This window comes from Loxodonta africana, chromosome 22 (genome assembly GCF_030014295.1).
Source record: "Loxodonta africana isolate mLoxAfr1 chromosome 22, mLoxAfr1.hap2, whole genome shotgun sequence".
Lineage (NCBI taxonomy): Eukaryota > Metazoa > Chordata > Mammalia > Proboscidea > Elephantidae > Loxodonta > Loxodonta africana.
Genome location: NC_087363.1, coordinates 26,872,348 through 26,890,165, shown reverse-complemented (window position 1 = coordinate 26,890,165; position 17,818 = coordinate 26,872,348). Strand labels below are relative to the sequence as shown.

The 17,818-nt window shown below is 47.9% G+C and overlaps 1 protein-coding gene and 1 long non-coding RNA gene across 14 annotated transcripts in view; one reads left to right on the top strand and one right to left on the bottom strand.

Moving 5' to 3' along the window:
* The window catches only part of FYCO1 (FYVE and coiled-coil domain autophagy adaptor 1), an 83,261-nt gene extending 71,866 nt beyond the window's left edge, over positions 1-11,395 (bottom strand). For 12 of the 13 annotated variants that reach the window (XR_010319006.1, XR_010319007.1, XR_010319009.1 and 9 more), the window contains exon 1: positions 11,263-11,394. The gene's annotated coding sequence lies outside the window, so the exon portion shown is untranslated. Of the gene's footprint in view, positions 1-11,262 lie in introns of all 13 variants that reach the window. The other variant, XM_064274669.1, reaches the window with a different exon arrangement.
* On the top strand, positions 11,285-17,537 carry LOC135228481 (uncharacterized). The gene is made up of 3 exons (XR_010319010.1): positions 11,285-12,051; positions 13,453-13,595; positions 14,892-17,537. It is a non-coding gene; the product is annotated as an uncharacterized LOC135228481 (long non-coding RNA).
* Positions 17,538-17,818: the final 281 nt, after the last annotated feature.

The following is a 17,818-nucleotide window of genomic DNA, read 5'->3' as shown; positions in this document are numbered from 1 at the left end:
GTTTGCTGGCAAAAGCAGACAGTGAGACCTGAGATGGCCGTAATAACAGCTGCTACTAAATGAGGGCCTACCGTGTGCCTCACTGTTACATGCTTGATCACTTTTCATTCTTTTTTCATTCTTACAATCACACCAGCCGGGGGTGGAGGGGTGGGGGGGATAACGTCCCTGTTTACAAAGAAGAAATCGAGATTCAGAGAAGTCATGTGACTGGTTTCAGCCAGTAAAGGGTGGATGCGTGGCTTGAACCCTGGTCAGCCTGCTTTCAAACCTCGTTGTTTTTCCAGTATGCCCTGCTGACCCTTTATGACTGAGCCACTGTTGCTACAATAAATGACCAGTCACATCCACCTGCTTCTGGGAACCACCCTGAACCCCAGCTTCTCCCACATAATGTGCCACTGGCCAGAGTGTTCCTAACGCGTGCTGACCCTCGCTCTCCCACTGCCATCTTCCCTTGGCTGGCCCAGGAGTCAAGAAAAGGAGATGCTAGAATGGAACCGGTCCCCAGGTCCCCAACCTCAGCCTCCTCCAAATATTTACATAAACGTTCCAGCCTCAGCCTGAGGAGAGAAGGCCAGTCATGTGGCAAATATACCTAGGGCCTATTTTTAACTAACAAACCTCTGTAGCTCTGACTCGGTGAAAACAAGGCCCGCAGAGGGCTTCTCCGGCTGAGGAGGAGGGAAACAGATACCAGTACCATACCCGGAGTAGAGATTCAGAGGATCTATAGAGCACCCCAAAGGCTCCCCAGCAAGTGCTGGCACCCTGTCCATCATGGACACAAGCCTGAGAGTGGGAGCAGTTAACCAGAAGCCAGCCTGCCCATCCCCAGCTTCTCTCCACATAGCCTCCTGAACACAGCGGCTGCGCAGGGACCGGCCAGGGCCCTACAGAGAGCCAGAGCCCCAGGCTCAGCTGACATCTGAGGGGAAGGCCTCTGGCACCCAGGCAGACATTTCACAGCCAGGCAGAGAGGGCCAAGGACCACACTGTCAATGCACAGCTGCCCCAGCACCCACATCTCACCAAGTACCTACTGTGGGCAGGCTGGGGAAACAGAGGTACACAAGGTACACCCCAGCCTTACAGAAGCGCAGCCGACCACCAAGGAGACAGACGGAAAAATCAGTATCCAGATAGCATGCAAGAGGCCCGTGCAGAGACACGGGTAAAACGTCTGGGCACTCAGCCATGAAAACGAACGATCCTCTGATATATGCAACGGCCTGGATGAACCGCAAATGCATTACGCTGAGCGAAAGAAGCCACATTTAAAAGGCTACGTACATCATGATTCCACTTATATGACAGTCTTGCAAAGGAACAACTATTAGGAGAGAAATCAGATGAGCAGGTGCCAGGGCTTAGGGTGAGGGCAGAGTTTGACTATAAAGGAGCAGAGGGTGATGGAACTATCCTGTACTTTGATTATGGCAGTAGTTGTTGTTGCTGGTTGCTGTCCAGTCGATTCCCACTCGTGAAGACTCCATGTGTGTCAGAGTAGAACTGCTCTATAGGGTTTTCAAGACTGTGACCTTTCAGAAGCAGACTGCCTGGCCATTCTTCCAAGGTGCCTCTGGGTTCGTTTGAGCTGCCAACCTTTCGTTAATGGTTAAGTACTTAACTGTCTGCGCCACCCATGATATATACATGATTGTATATATTGGTCAAAATTAACATAGCTCTACACTATGTGAATTTTATTGTATATAAATTATACTTCCAAAAAAAGCAGCATTGTGATAAATTTTTAAAAATGCAAAGAGGAAGGGAAAATTAATCTTGCCTGGGGGCGGGAAATGGTGGTAGATACACTGCAATGGCAATTGAGTTGGTCTAGGCCTGAAAAATAAACAGGAGGCCATCGAAGAGACCCAAGGAGGAAAGGGCACACTGGTGGAGGCCACAGCAGAAGTAAAGGCTGGTCCTCTGCCAGCATTCATCTCACCTGGCTGTTGTCAACACAGAGGGTCTTGGAGCTTCTGGAAGAAATAATCCTGGAGGACAACGACTGGACTAATACCCCATGAGTCCTCAAATGAGGCCCACTGGGTCGTCTGTGTGTATAACTAGGGGGCGAGACTCCAAGACTGGTGGAGTTTGGCAAGGAAGCAATAGCAACAACAGAGTCTGAGTAACTCATCCAGGTCCCGGCCGGAACAACGCACAAACATACAAGCAGCTGGCTGGATGCCCTGGCAATCAGCTCTGATCCAGAGTCTGGCATGTGGGAAGCAGTGTCTGCCACATCTTGGCGTGATGAATTCGAACACAGAAACATGCTCTCTGAGACGCCTCAGAGTGCTGGTGAAGAACATCCTGAGCCCAGCAAGCGTTCTCTGACCCTCACAGCTGGTCAATGGATGAGCTGTGCTGGCCCAGTGATCACACAAGCTGAGTTTCCAAAGAGCAGGCCACGGGAACAAGGCCTAAGAAACTGACTGCAGGGCCAGTGTGTCACATGGTCATAGTGGACTTCCCTACCATGGCTCTGGGCTGCCTCCTCCCAGGGTCCCAGGAAGTAAATAAACCATAGTTTCCTCGGGAGACCGTGGTCACTACCAGTTACCACGTGCCGTTGGGTTGACTCCAATTCATGGTAACCCCATGTGAGTCTGAGTAGAACTGTGCTCCGTAGGGTTTTCAATGGCTGATTTTTAGAATAGATCACCAGGCCTTTTTTTTCTGAGGACTCAAACCTCCAATCTTTTGGTTAGCTGCCAAGCATGTTAACTATCTGCACTACTCAGGAACTCCGGAGGAATACTATTTTCATGGACTTGGAAGCACTACCAACTCTTCACATCTTGCCCCTCCCTCCTCTGCTCTGCCTTGGCCTGAGGTTATTATTAATCAACAGACAGCACAGAGCAGGGTACTGTCACACTGGTTCTCTCTCCACACCACGGTCAACTCTCTCATGTCTCCAGAAAAGCTTGGCTTTGGTTGAGGGCTCACAGTCTTCTGGTATGAAAGAGCCTGATCCTGACATCTACACCGCTGGTGAACTGCTCCTCGACATCCCGAGACAGCGTCTGTCCACACACCCCCAAGGTGCAAATTACCTCTGTGAGTTGCGCATCCTTGTTGTACAACGTGTAAAAACCTTTGTCACTGTCTCAGGCAAGATCTTGTAAATGCCAGAGAAATTCATTTTATGACATCTTTCAGAACACTGGATTTTCTTGCAAACAACTCAAAATTGTGTTTAATTTTGGATGTTTTATGTCCAGAAACATCCAGTCTTCTGACAAAGATGAAAAGGGACTAAATGCATTTTAAATATTCTTATTAATTATCTGGGATTAGTGCTTGAGGCCTTAGTCATAGCCTCTTTTAGAGGCAAAGACTCTTCCTTGCCCTCCAAATTCCCCCTATCCCTGCCCAGATGCCTGAAAAGCCTTAAACAATAGAGACAGTCATTTAGGCCCAAATTAAAATCAAAGCCTCAACGCTGACTCAAGTATACCTATCGACATTGTAATGCAAATGACTAAGATACATTATGTTTCCCAGAACCTGGCTCTGGCAGGAGCAATACAGCCTGAGTTCCCACCCATGTAAAGAGGGAAGGATCAGAAGGAGAGGCAGAAGTGTGGGTGTGGAAGACAATCTTGCCCTGCCTTTTTGTGTGCGTGCTCCCAACACTACAGATAAGATCTAACCCAAACAAGATGGAGCACACTAGTTGTAAACTCTATCCTGACCAAGAAAGAATGTTAAGGACAAAGACAGTTCTGATCAGTCAACAGCAGAGAGCCTTTCTGGAAGAGCCCATCACCTCAGCCCGTTTCAGCACACCCAATAGCACTGACTTGGTTACCATCTGTGGAAAGGGAGGTACTTGGCTAGTACCTGAAACTCTGAGTGCCGGGAAATCCTGCTGGCTCAGGTGTTGAACTGCTGGTGGGCAGGCAGCCTCCCCTCACCAGAGCTTCAAGAGGGTGCCCAGGAGAGTGCTCAAAAGTTTGCCAGCTCAGAGGCCAGCACTGAGCACACATGACCAGAGGCTCATTAACTGACCCAACCCCTTGGACCTACAATTAAAGTGTTAACCAACTGGATGCCTGGGTCACCTTTCCCAAGCACGTCTTCTTGCTTACAGTCTTTTCTCTATTCTTAAAGGGGATCAGGATTTGGGATTTTGCCACCTTGAATCTTCTCTTGGCCCCATCCCTCCCTCTAACAATTCCAGGTTCCTTGGTTCACTCTCTGTGGAACACACATAAAACAGGCCATGAATCCTGCACTGACCCGGATCAGCAGGCTTGAGAGGGACCGGTGGACATGAAGTGCTGCTTCTGGGCCTGGGGGGAAGCTGGCTGTCTCTTAGGAAGGTAGGCAGTTGGTCCAAGGGCGGAGCACAAGTCTGTGTGCAGGGTCGTACAGCTGAGGCAGAGATGCCAGAGAAAACATTCAGATGATGAGGACATGTGTAAAAATCTGGGCAGTACCTGGAACAGCTGCACAATAAAGAACTAATGCATCTGCTTTTTTGGAGCAAATTTTCTAGGTGGGAAAATTACAGATATCCAAAATCATATGCTCCAAGAAGTATCCTGAACAGATAGGCAGGCAAGGCTGTCAAGGGGGTCAGCTCAACCCATTGCGAATTATGAACTGAATATCTGACAGAATATGACATAGCCACCAAAGATGGCCTTAAGGAAGACAACATGGTAACCTGCATGTGTCAACAAAAGGCCAGTCAGGCAAGACATATTTATTAAAATCCAGTTGTTGTCGACTCCGACTCATAGTGACCGTGTGTATGGGAGAATAGAACTGTGCTCCATAAGATTTTCAATGGCTGATTTTTTGAGAGCAGATAACCAGGTCTTTCTTCCAAGGCACTTCTGGGTAAACTAGACCCTCCAGCCTTTCAGTTAGCAGCCAAGCATATAAACCGTTAGCACCACCCAAGGACTCCAACTATTAAGTGGTAGGCCCAGACCCAAGGGCTGGGGCTATGCCGTGTACAAGACTGGTAGAGCCCTAGTCTTCAAGAAATTTACACTCCAGCAGAATGAAATAGACAACAGAGCCCCAGTAAGCTCACAAAAAAACTATTACTTGAAGTCTGATAATGGCTTTGATGAAAACAGGTGAACAGGTAAAGCACCAAACTATACTTTGCCCAGGTCTCCCGTGCTCTCTTTCCTGTGTACCAAACCCAAACTCGTTACCGTCGAGTTGATTCCAGCTTATAGCAATCCTACAGGACAGAACAGAACTGCCCCATAGAGTTTCCAAGGAGTGCCTGGTGGATTCAAACTGCTGACCTTTTGGCTAGCAGCTGCAGCTCTTAACCACTACACCACCAGGGTAATTTGCTAGTTAATCTCTGCCTTACCACTTGGTTGGAAGCTCTATTGTGGTTCATTATTTCCCCAGCACCTAGCACAGTTCCTGGCACACGGAAGGATCTCAGTAAATTACTTGAATGACAAAACACATAGACCCTCCCTCCACAAACCAAACTAAATCTTTGACCCATTACCCCATCACTGTCAGGGTCGATTCCAACTCACGGCAACCCTACAGGACACAGTACAACTGCCCCATAGTGTTTCCAAGGAGCGGCTGGTGGGTTTGAACTGCTGACCTTTTCGTTAGCAGCCATAGCTAGCTATACCTCTTAACCACTGCGCTATTTGGGCTAAAACTAAACCTTTAGGCATAGAAATGTACCAAAATGTAAATACTGATTACCTTTCAATGGAACAAGGGTAATTGTCTAAATAATCCTATTTCTCTGATTTTGTAATTTTTCTTAACTGCACATAAATTACGCTTATGTTGACAAAAATAATGCATTTTAAAATTTAGTTGTAGTTGTGGGCATTGTATTGCCATTATTTTGAAAATATGATGGGACTCTCCAAGAGTGAATGGAATAATATGGATGGATTATTGTGTGTCTAGTCTACCCTTTCTTACCTGGCCTTTCTTTAAAAACAGAAGAGGTCCCTGGGGAGCTAGGTGACTGCCATCACCCTTAGCCCAGGTGGTGAGGCCCTTCCTCTGGCTGCTGACTTCACTAAGCCTGTCCTCTCGTCCCTCCTGCCTCCCTCCCAGCTTTGTTCTGGCTCCTCTGTACTGCCCTGCAGTGGTTGGGGCCCTGCCTCTGGGGTGTGGATGCTCTGCTTGGCTCACGCTGCCTTCATCTTCCCCTGGCCAAGTCCCCTGGTCTTTCCGGTTTCAGCTCGGACATGAGGAAGTGTGCACAACAGCTCTGTCCCTGAGTCAGTCTACTTGGAAAACTCCTTCACACCCGTCCAGGACAATGATAACCAGCCAACCACCGCCGCCACCACCACTAACCTAACCTTCCCCAAGGCCCTTCTCCTCTCTCCATTCCTGTAGGTTTGGAGATGCTGATTTGGAACTATCCCACAGGCAAACCACGTGCTGTGAGGCCAGGATGGGGGAGGTACGTCACAGATCTGGGTTCTGCTATGCTTCTCGGGGAGGATGACAAGAGCAGCTCAAAGCCTGGGCTGCAGAAGGGAGTGCGGCAGGGGGAGTATGCTGGCAGACCCAAGGGGCAAGGGAGACCCCGGGCGGCCCTGAAGAGGGAGTCATAGCACTGGACAAGGCATTTGTCGTCTCTTTTATTAATTGTGACTGAGACTTGCCAATTCAGACCCTATTCAGATTTTAGAATCACACCGTTGTTGTTGTTAGTTGCTGTCAAGCTGGATGACTCATGGCGAACTTACGTATAAGAGAAGGAAACGCTGCCCAGTCCTGCACCATCCTTAGGATCACTGGCATGTTTGAATTAGACCAGTTATATGAAATTAACATTACCTATCCTGCAAGCAGAAACCCTGGTGGCATAGTGGTTAAGTGCTACGGCTACTAACCTTAAAGGTCAGCAGTTCAAATCCGCCAGGTGCTCTCTGGAAACTCTATGAGGCAGCTCTACCCTGTCCTGCAGGGTCGCTATGAGTCAGAATGGACTCGATGGCAACAGGTTTGGTTTTTTTTTTTTTTTAATCACCCAAGTGGAAACCCTGGTAGCATAGTGGTTAAGAACTATGTCCGCTAACCAAAAGGTCAGCAGTTTGAATCCACCAGGTGCTCCTTGGAAACTCTATGCAGCAGTTCCACTCTGTCCTATAGGGTCACTATGAGTTGGAATTGACTCGATGGCAATGGGTTTGGTTTTTTTTATTGTGCAAGTAAGGTCCCTGAGTGGCGCAAACAGTTTGCTCTCAGCTACTAACCAAAAGGTTGGTGGGTCGAATCCACCCAGCTGCACTGTGGAAGAAAGGCCTGGAGATCCAATTCCATAAGAGTACAGCCATTGAAGGGCCCTGGTGGCTCAATGGTTAAGAGCTCGGCTGCTAACAAAAAGGTCAGCAGTTCTAATCTACCAGCAGCCCCTTGGAAACCCTATGGGGCAGTTCTACTGTCTATCCTATAGGGTCACCAGGAATCAGAATTGACTCTACGGCAATGGGTTTTTACAGCCAATGAAAATTCTATGGAGGGTAGGGTTGCCATGAGTTGGAATCGACTAGACGAGTTTTTTTTTTTTTAAATCACGCAAAGAATAATGACATAAAGATCTTGCCATGATTGGGTGTGACTCAGGGTATGTTTAGCTCACAAAACTATTTTCAGGCAATTTTAGCAAATTCATCCACCTGGGGAAGCCATTTGATCTCTTCCTACCTTGTTTTTTTTTCTAATTGCAATGTGGGAAAGTAACCCTTCGCCTTCTTTCACATATGGTGATTAAGGATTATTGCCATTTGGGTAGGAAAGAACAGCAGACGTTGGCAAAGGCTAACTGGCTGCAGATGCCCTGGGCAAAGTGCCTGGGGCTACAGGTTCTACTTCAGGAAATTCCTTCCAGCCCCGTCTTAAAGCCCTGCTCCTGGTCCAGCTGCCCAACCCCATCCTGGACCCCTTAAAAGCTGTCTAGCCCACAACAGCCTAATAGCTTGCTTGGAACAACTCTGTGGCCCAAGTTTTTCCCCGGGATGCCAACGCTTCTCCTCACTCAATTTCCCCCTCCAGGCTGAAGGTGCAGCACCTCAGCGACTTATGGTGGCTTAGCAGACCAGCCCTCAGGTCCCAGAACCAGCCACCAAGCCACACTGCTATAACCAAACCACAGCTTCTCATTAAGTCTGTTCTCGGAATCACAGTAAGCACACGTCCTCATCCCTGCAGACGGGATCTGGCCCCGTCAGAAACAGGTCCCTGGTGTCCTTCAAAGGCCACAGAGATCCACGCATATGGGAAGGACCACTGTTCTTAGCTGCTGTGGAGTCATTCCCATTCATGATGACCCCATACGTGCAAAGTAGAACTGCTCCATAGGGTTTTCAAGGCCACTGACCTTTCAGAAGCAGATCACCAGGCCTGTCTTCCAAGGTGCCTCTGGATGGATTCAAACTGCCAACCTTTTGACTAATAGACAAGTGCTTAACCATTTATGCTACCCAGAGACTCTGGAAGGAGCATAGGTGGTCACTAAAACCATCAGGCTTACTGGTTCTAACATGAGAGAGGAGAGAAAAAAAAGCATCCCACCCATCTTAGTTGGCTAGTGCTGCTATAACAGAAATACCACAAGTTGTATTATAACCATGGGCAGAGAGGTTAGGATTTACAACACATATTTTGGGGGAACATAAATCAATCCAGAACACTGTCCAACTGAGCTTGGCTTCTGCCATCGTCCACTTCTCAAAGCCACGGGGCCCACGTGCTCCGGGCGGACACTCTTTGTAGGGATGGTACAGATCCATCAGCTGTTACTAACAATGCACCAAAAAACAGCAAGAAGGTAGACACAGATCCCCGGAATCATTCCAATTCCCGCCCTACTGATTTCTTTAGTTGTGCAAATAGAGGATCTTACACCAGTAAAGAGTTCTGGTTTTCTGTTTATCTGGCATTGAGATAGGAGGCCTGGTGGCATGGTGGTGAAAGAACTCAGCTGCTAACAGGTTGGCAGCTCGAACCTACCAGCCGCTCCTCGAGAGAAAGGTGTGACAACCCGCTTCTGTAAAGATTAAAAGCCTTGCAAACCCCATGGGGCAATTCTACTCTGTCCTACAGGGTCACTCTGAGTGGGCACTGACTGGAGGGCAATGGGTTTGAGTTTTTGGCATTGAGGTCACAAAGAAAGAAAGAATATTGTGTATCTCTCAAGCAAGACCGTAACATACTAGGTGAGCAGACATGGATGTGACCATAACTGCCCCCTGTCTGCTCACAGCCAGCCTCTGGATGGTTACAAAACACCAATTAAAGAGCCCCTAGCTGCTGCCTGGGTTACAGTGAGTGTGGCCCCAAACGCTGGGTTTCTACCACTGGTTTCCACCATGAGACCAGAGCTATGTAACATGCTTCCTCTGCCTCATGTTTTAAAGACATTTTGGTCTTGGGTCACCACAGTTGTCTTTGAACTCTCCAAAAAACACCTATTACCCACCATCTAAGTCTCTCCCCTACAGGGAAGAGAGGAGAAGACTGCCATTTATTGAGCACTCACTCTGTGTTCTGGAAGCAGCAGCCCATGGCCTCGGTGACCAACACAGGTCAAAGCCACTGGCTGCTCTGATCTGGCTCTGAAATGGGTGGTTTTTGTCATCACAAACATCTGTGGAGGCCATCTCACCCAAACAGGGCCAGGCTAAAATCTTGGTAGCTGAACCCACGCTCGTGTCCCAAACCCAGCCCCAAAGAGCAAAGAGCATCCAAGCAGCAGCTAGGATTCTTGACTGAGGCTGTTATCAACCTCTAAAGCAACTATAAAAATAAATGAAGTAAAATATCAATTGTAGCATCTAAGAAGTGGGTGCCGGGGTGTTCACTATACAATTCTTTCCATGATTCTGTATGTTTGACTAATAAAATAATGAAAAAAAAATCTGAAAATTAACGGAAGTGCTACACAAAGATGAACACTTTTAGCAGAAGCAGAAAAACCCTGTTTCCTAAAGCAAGAGGCTTTTCACATCCTTTTTAACCAGAGGCAGCTGAGTGCCATCCCTGCAACAGTTAACTCTGATTTCCACAGCGATAATAACGATGGCCCACAACTAGTAATTTCACAAACAGTGGCTATCACAGGTGGGGCTCAAGCGGAGCCCACTCAACATAGGCCCACTTCAGCAGGTGGGAGCCTCCCACAGCAGAAAGCCTCAGCCTGACAGCTCTTCCCCGTCGTCGCCCCCACGCCGCACTCCCCAGCCCAGCCGCATCAGGCAGATGGCAGAGGTGTTAAGCTCGCTGCAGAGGCGACCACAAGCCCCGGCAGCGACAGGCAGGGAGGCACCGATCAGATTAAAGTCTGATCCTCTGCCCCCAAAAAGCCCCTGACCCATTTCTCTGTCGGAAATGGAAACGACTGTGGTAAGACAGACGAGGGGACAAAGGCTGTGGCCAACACAAGTGCTCTTTTTTTTTTTTCCTGGAAGGGCCAGCCAATTAAAACCATGAAGATCGACAAGAGGCTTAAGAGGACACAAGTGCATTAACAGGGAGTCATGTGGTAACGAGTCAGCCAAACACACTTTGCTTAGAAATGAAGTTCAGACCCTCCTCCTGCCCCCCAGCCTCGGTTCGGCATAGCACGGACCTTTGCCCAAGTCCAGTGCAGCCACACCAGAGACAATTCACAGGCCACCCAACAGGTGTTTCAGTTAAGATCACCTAAGGGGCTTTCTCGAGACGCTGCAATTGGCAACAGGGACAGAGGGGAAAGGGAATCAGCTTTGGCAGAGCTGGCCCGGGGCGAACAAGCCGTCCCCTCCTAGGATGAAGGGAGGACCCGGGCACCAGCTGAGCCAAAAACTACGTTTACGAGATCAGCATTTGCTTGGACAATGCAAGTAGGAACTCGGGGAACTGCGCCCCCAGTCCCTAAAGGACCCCGGGCTTGTTCTGAGACGCCACATGGTGGGCTCATTTGCGGCTTCTCGGCCGTCGGGGTGCTGGGACTAGTGTTTGGGGTCTCTTTCTCACTGACAACTAGAGGCAGCCTGGGATCCCCGACCATTTCCGGGGCAGGAAGCTTCACTGGCCCGAGGTGCTTCCCAGGCCGGCCGGGCAGGGGCGGGGACCCAGGGGCCGGGATCCAGGGGCCTGGCGGGATCTGAGGGAAACCCAGGATGGGCAGAGACGGCAAGGGCAACAGGTGACAGCCGCGCCCGGCGGGCGGCTCCCCGCTCCGGCGCCGGGCTCAGCCCAGGCGGCCCCAGAGCCTGGCCGGCCCCCCGCGGCACTTACGCGCTCGTGGGTCCACGGCCGGGCAGAACCGAAACTTTCTGGGGCCCAGTGGAAAAGAACAGGAGCGCGGAGCGAGCGGCCATGAAGCACACACCCGGGCGCGGGAGGGTGCGGACTACCACTCCCGGCATGCTCAGCAGGGCCGGAGCCTACAACTCCCATCGGACTCCACGGGCCGGCTTGGCTCGGACTACGACTCCCGGCACGCTCCACACACCCGAGATTTACAGCGCCCGCTCCCCACGCCCCCCTCCAGGGAGCCGACTCTAGGTTAACCCTTGCAATCCCGGAGGGTGTGTGTGCCAACAAATTGTCATCTGGGGTCTTAAGAGCAGCGCTGCCCATGTGTGTCTACTGAGCACTTGAAATGCGGCTACTTCGAGTTGAGCTGTGCATGTGCTGTGAGTCTAAAATCACCCTAGATTTCAAAGACTTAGTATGAATAAGGAATGTAAAATATTTCATTCATTGTTTTACATTGATTACGTGTTGAAGTGATAATGTTTTTGTTATGTTGGGCTAAAACTATGATTTTATATGTTGTTGGGCCTAACGTCTCATCTTTTGAATCCCCCTCATTTCTTAGCAAAGGGCCCTAGATAAAATCAGTGCTCAAAAAAGAAAAAAAGTGTAAAGACTGAACTACTACCCCTAACTTCCGCCTGGTCTCAGCCCAATTTCTATAAGTTGTGCATTGGAAGCACTCTGAAGCTGGACTCAGTAGAACAGAATGCATTCAATTAATGATGTCTATCACGGAGAAAATACAGAAGAGCCACACTATACGGAGTAAGTACACTTCAGCCTGTGACCAGAGGTCATTCCTTAGCTTTGTCCCTGCCATCCTCTCCTCTCTGCCCTAATTCTCACGTTTAAGCCCGAAACACCTCTCTGCCTCAGTTGGCTAGCGGTTTACAGTCAGGAACCATGGTTCCAATATTACAGGTGCAGATGGAGGGGAGTGGGTTGAAGAGAGGAAATAGGTTTCTTAGTTTTAGGCTATGGCACCTCATTAGTCATCTTTTTATAAATTAGGCATAGATAAGACCATGGCAGAGTACAGGGTCAGTGGAAAAGAGGAAGACCCTCAACAAGGTGGGTGCAAAAATGAGCTCAAGCGGAACGATTGTAAGGATGGCTCAGGACCAGGCAGTGTTTCATCCTGTTGTGCATAGGGTTGCTATGAGTCGGAACCGACTCGACGGCACCTAACAACAACAACAACAAGACTGTGAATTAGATGATGAAGTAGTTTGAGTGGAGTTGGCTGGTAAAGAGAGGTGTTTTCCATGCTTCCCTTTAACATAAAGGAAAACTGTGAAGAGAGAAAAGGGGAGAGAGATGGAAAAGATCCAGGGGGGCAAAGAGAAAAGTCATTAATGTAGTGGCCTAAAGAGTAACTATTGCTCCAACCACAGCCTGAACAATTTTATGAGATATTTGGGATTGGGGATGGGAGAGATTTCAATGTCAGTTCAACACCCTTGTTTGAAACTTCGGCCCAAAATGAGTTTGGTAAAAAGGAAGAGACAAACATAATATTTATTGAGGACCTACAATATGCCAAGTTCTCTGGATGGTGCACATGGTTAAGTGCTCAGTTATTAACCTAAAGGTTGGTGGTTTGAACCCACCCAGCAGCACCGTGGAAGGAAGTCCTGGTGATCTGTTTTCATAAAGATTACAGCCAAGAAACCCTATGGAGCAGTTTTACTCTAACACACAGGATCGCCATTAGTTGGAACCTACCAGACGGCAACAGACTTTTTTGACAATATGCCAAACCCTAGCCAAAAAAACCCATACATTATTATATTTAAAACACCTGGTACCTCTATGATGTCGGTAGCATTAATTATTCCCACTTTATAGATGAGGAGACTGAGGCTAAGAGAGGTTGATTGTCCAAGTTCACCCAGTCGGTAAGTGGTGGCAGCTAGGGTGTAGCTGGGGCTCCTGAGAAGTCCTCTGTCCACCCACCACACTGCCTCTCAGACACAGGGCAATAGGTTTAAAAAAAAATGACTGCTATTTCAGTCACTTTAACTTGGATTTCCTTTGTAGATAAAGCTGAATGTCTCGAATTATAATCTTTTGAACAAACAACATTTTCTTGTGTTCTGATGTGAACATTAGGTAAAGAGACAAGATTCAAAATCATCAAAACCGGCATCTTTTTTTTCTTTCCAGCCTTTACAAGCATCAGAAGAGACTCTTCCTCACAGGAAGCAGACCGAGCCCGCCACCACACCAAGGGAAGAGGCTCTGGGGAGAATTGCTCCCATCCTTTAAGCGTTTTGTCTGTGCAGGGCCCCATGTTAAGTGCATTTCAGGTATGGTTTAGTTTCATTCACTCATCAGCCTTATGACACACAATTACCCCCATTAAACAGATGAGCAAACTGAGATTTAGGGAAGTTAAATAACTTCCAGCAAGGTCAAAAACTAATAGTGGTAGAGACAGATTTTGAACCCTGGTCTGTCTGACTTTAGAGTTCAAGCTGCTAACTACTTTGCTGGCATCTCCTTGTAACTGAAGCAGCCATGTTCTCTGCCAGGAAACCCACCATCTGGTCCCTGCTGATCAGACCTGGTATGAATATCAGATGCGTAGGTGGTATGGCGGCTTGGCTGCCATGGGAAGGAATGCATAGTTGTGAATCAACCAAATACAGCTTTTCCATTCCCAAACAGAACTCGGTTTTTTTTTTTTTTTAGTGTAAAACAAACAGTGAGCACTAAAAGATCCATTTATATGGTTTTTCCAAAATAAAGGAACATTTCGTACAAAGGTAAATTTGAGCCACTGTCCCTTATGAGATACAAGAACTGCTCAGGACAGTGAAATGATAAATCTCTAATTACAACTCCTTCCTCAGCTTCTGCGGGGGGCCCAGTTTTAAACATTAAAAGGTTCCCAACACACTTGGCTGCTAACCAAAAGGTTGGTGGTTCGAGTTCACCCAGAGGTGCCTCAGAAGAAAGGCTTGACAATCTAGTTCTGAAAAATCAGCCATTGTAAACCCTATGGGGCACAGTTCCACTCTGGCACTTATGGGGTCACTACGAGTCAGAGTTGACGCAACAGCAACTGATTTTCATAGAAGTGGTGTGGTATAAAAAGTCACTGGTACTATCTTTTTTGTTTAACCCTGGATTTCCAAAACTTATTTGACCACAGAAAAAGAAAAAAAAACATTGCCATCAAGTTGATTCTGACTCATAGGGACCCTATAGGACAGAGTAGAACCACCCCATAGGGTTTCCAAGGAGTGGCTGGTGGATTCGAACTGCTAACCTTTTGGTTAGCAGCCAAGCTCTTAACCACTGCACCACCAGGGCCCCTTTTGACCACAGAGCCCTGTGTTTTTTGTGAAACATCTGTTAATATCCAGGAAGCCAACAGTCTTTTGGAGAGGGTGGCCAAAAATTTATTGCCAAATCACAACGCCTTTGAGTGGGAAGGGAGGCAGGACTGATACCCACACTGGACTCTCCTGGGTGAACAGGCAGCATGGTCACCCTACTCTGTGGGAAAGACAATTTGCTATGATTATAACAGAAAATAAGAAATAGTCTGAATCCTTATTTTCAAACAGTTTAAGTTTTCAAAGGTTCTCATTTGGCAGGGGCACACTGAGGAGAGAAGTCAATGGTATAGTCATGGAAAAAAATTCTGGAAAATATACATGTCAGGATTCAAACCAAGGCCCGGAGCACTGAAGTCCAGATCCTTCTGCATCATCCATGAGCTATTATTGATAAGCACTGTTCTGTGGGTGAGGGTGGCACAACAAACTCGGAGCTGCCGATTCTGCAGTCAACTTATGACTCGCTCTGGGGGTCTCACTTGGACCTTTTCCATAAAATAAGATTGATTTGGTGGAGAAGACTGTTGTTGTTGTTATTGCGGTTGTCAGGTGCTGTCACATGGTTCTGATTCATAGCGACCCATAGACAACAGAGGGAAACATTGCCCAGTCCTGAGCCCTTCTCACAATCGCTGTTATGCTTGAGCTCATTGTTGCGGCCACTGTGTCAATCCATCTTGTTGAGGATCTTCCTCTTTCTCGCTGACCCTCTCCTTTACCAAGCATGAGGATTTTCTCCAGGGACTGGTCCCTTCTGATAACATGTCCAAAGTGAGATGAAGTCTCGCTGTCCTTGCTTCTAAGGAGCATTCTGGCTGTACTTCTTCCAAGACAGATTTGTTCCTTTGGCAGTCCATGGTATATTCAATATACTTTGCCATCACCGTAATTCGAAGGTGTCAATTCTTCTTCTGTCTTCCTTATTTATTGTCCAGCTTTCGCATGCATATGAGACAATTGAAAGACTATAGGAGAAGCAAACATGGGTGGTGTCTATGGAGGCATATTAGGAGTTGGGTTTTAGACATATTAGATTTGAGATCCCAGTTAGTCATCCAGCAGGCTACATGAGACTGGCATTCAGGGCAGAGGTTAGAGTTGCAGACATAAATATGAGAGCTATCAGTGTATAGACTTTTTAAAGCAGTAGCTCTTACAATTTGGTCTCAGGACCCTCTTACACTCTTAAAAAGAACTTTTATTTATATGTATTGTCTATCAATATTCACCACATTAGAAATTAAAGCTGAGAAATTTTAAAATATTAAGTCATATAAAAATAATAAAACAAATCAAAAATGAATGAAAAGGATGGCATTGTTTTATATCTTTGCAAATCTTTTTATGCATCTCCCTTAGTAAAAGACAGCTGGATTTTTATATCTTGATTCAGTCTTTTGTGATACGTTGCTTTGGTTGAAGTATATAAAGAAAATCCAGCCTCGCTTGGAAAAGGGAGGGCCTCTGGAACCTCCTGAAACTGATGATTTAAAGTCATGACACTGATGGGATCTCTAAGGGAGCAAGGGAAGACAGAGAAGAGACCCATGGACTGGGCCCAACGATGGCAAGAGATCAGGAAGGTGGAGACAAATCAGCAAAGGAGATAGAGAGGAGGAAACCCAAGAAAGGGTAAAGGCCTGGAAACCAAGTGAAGAAAGGGTTTTGAGGAGGAAGGAGTGAGGCGGTGAGTATGTGTGTGTTGGCAGACACGACCCTTAATGAAGTGAGTACACCCTGCAGTCATGCTTAGGCAGGCCTTAGAAGGAAAAACATCTGTTCTCAGACCTGGACTCTGAGGTAGAGATAGGTTCTCAGGGTGTGGGGAGGTGAGATAGGCTTGCCCCAGGGAGGCAAGTAGGAGCTAGGCAGGGAGTTACCTCGTAAGGGTCTCTGATGAGGGGTCTGGGCCTCAGAACTCCTAGCTCTGATGCTACCAAAAGCCTTCTCTGGGCAGTCCTTCCCTTCTGTTAACCACACATGCATCAACAAAATGTGAGAATTAAGAGGACGGGGGAGGTTTGTGTTTGGGATGGAGTGACAAAGAAAAGGGTGGTTCTCCCTTCCTTCATCCTTGTCCTAGTCTCTCCAAGCCAGAACAGAGGAAGTGGCCTGAAGGAGATGGCATAACCTGGAGCTGTAGGCAGAGCCTCAAGAAGACCCAAAGCAGTGGTCTGGCAGAGGCAGCAGTGAGGTGACTTCACAAAGAAGACCAGGGAAATATTGTAAAATAAGTTGTCTAAATTTATGAGTGATAAGAATCAGGATCAGCACAAAGCCGGTTTCTATGAGGTGGAGATCAGGTATATCTCCACCTTCACATTTCTCCTTTATCTCTGACACCAGCCGCTCCTCCTACGGCACTCTCTACTTCTCTGCAGGGTTTGATACTTGCTGCAAGGACCACACACAGAACTCACAGGCCATACTTACAGTTATGTGGTTTATTAGGGAACAGGCTACAACTCAGGAGCAGGATCAACTTGGAAGTAACAGGAATAACCAGGGATTGTTATCAGGAAGCAAACAGGCAAGGGTCTCTGAAGTGGAAAACACATTCTTCCCTTGTTCAGTGCAGGACAGCTTCTGAGCGGGACAGCTCTCTGGGCAAAAAGGCTCCTGAAGCAGATAAGCTCTCCTCTGGAACAGCTCTCAGACTCTTCTGAGCCAGTGCCACTGTCCTCCTCCAGTAATCAGCAAGTATGGCTTCTCTGCTGGGCAGCTGCCTTCTTTTTCAGCCATGCAGGCCTCTCTGCTGTTGGCTTCCATGCCGTTGGCCTCTCTGTCACTAACTGGCCCAGCTCCTAGCCAGTATAGCAGTTTGCTTTGCTCTTTAAGCTGCTTTCTGCCATCAGGCCTCTCTCCCACTAATTAACTGGCCCAGCTCCCAGCCAGCATAGCAGCTTCGAGACCACTCTGCTTCCACCTGGCTCTGCTTCTCTGCCAGCCTAGGTTTTACCCAGCACCTCTCTCAGGTACAGCTTTTTCAGCTAACCAGCCCAACTTTTAGCAAGTAGCGCTCTCAGCTGCAGCTTTTTTTTTTTTAATTAGGCCTGGGAGTGGCCTCCATGTCCTGAAGGACACGCTCCCCTCCCAGCTCCTGTCAACCAGGAGGCCTTTAAAACCTCTGCATTTCATCCCTTTTATATATCTCAAGCCTCAACGGTTACAAAACGGGACCTCCC